This window comes from Gavialis gangeticus, unplaced genomic scaffold (genome assembly GCF_001723915.1).
Source record: "Gavialis gangeticus isolate Ggan-Ray unplaced genomic scaffold, GavGan_comp1, whole genome shotgun sequence".
NCBI classification, from domain to species: domain Eukaryota; kingdom Metazoa; phylum Chordata; order Crocodylia; family Gavialidae; genus Gavialis; species Gavialis gangeticus.
Window position 1 is genome coordinate 15,585,660 of NW_017729015.1, and position 475 is coordinate 15,586,134.

The window sequence follows — 475 nt, forward strand, 5'->3', positions numbered from 1 at the left end:
TGCCCCTCATGCATGTAACCCACGTGCGGGGGTGGCAGGCTGCGAGGTGTCTGCTCCGGGTGAAACCGGGGCGAGTGGCTGCGGGAGCATAATATCGAAGTGCGCCGCGTTCCCGGGGTCCTGGCCTTTGCCTTGCAGGGCGGTGTGAGTTGCAGACACGCACAAAGAGCCATTTGTTGGAGGAACCATCCAGCCATTTCCTAACCCAGGCTGGAGACAGGGTTTCTTCCCCTCCTCCTGCTGTCCCGCTCTGCCGATGAGTCCCGGGGGAGCCGGGCCCCTCCATCAGCGGACCAGAGGGACAAGGTGTAATTCAATCCCTCCATCTGCCCCCTGCCGCAGCCCTGCCCCAAAACCCCACACAATGGCAGGGAGCGATCGCTGTCGCTGAACAAATGGGGCCGTTCATGTCCCACCTGCTTTTGTCACTGGTTCCTCTTTTTTTTTTTTTTTTTTTTTTTTTTTTTAAAAAAAA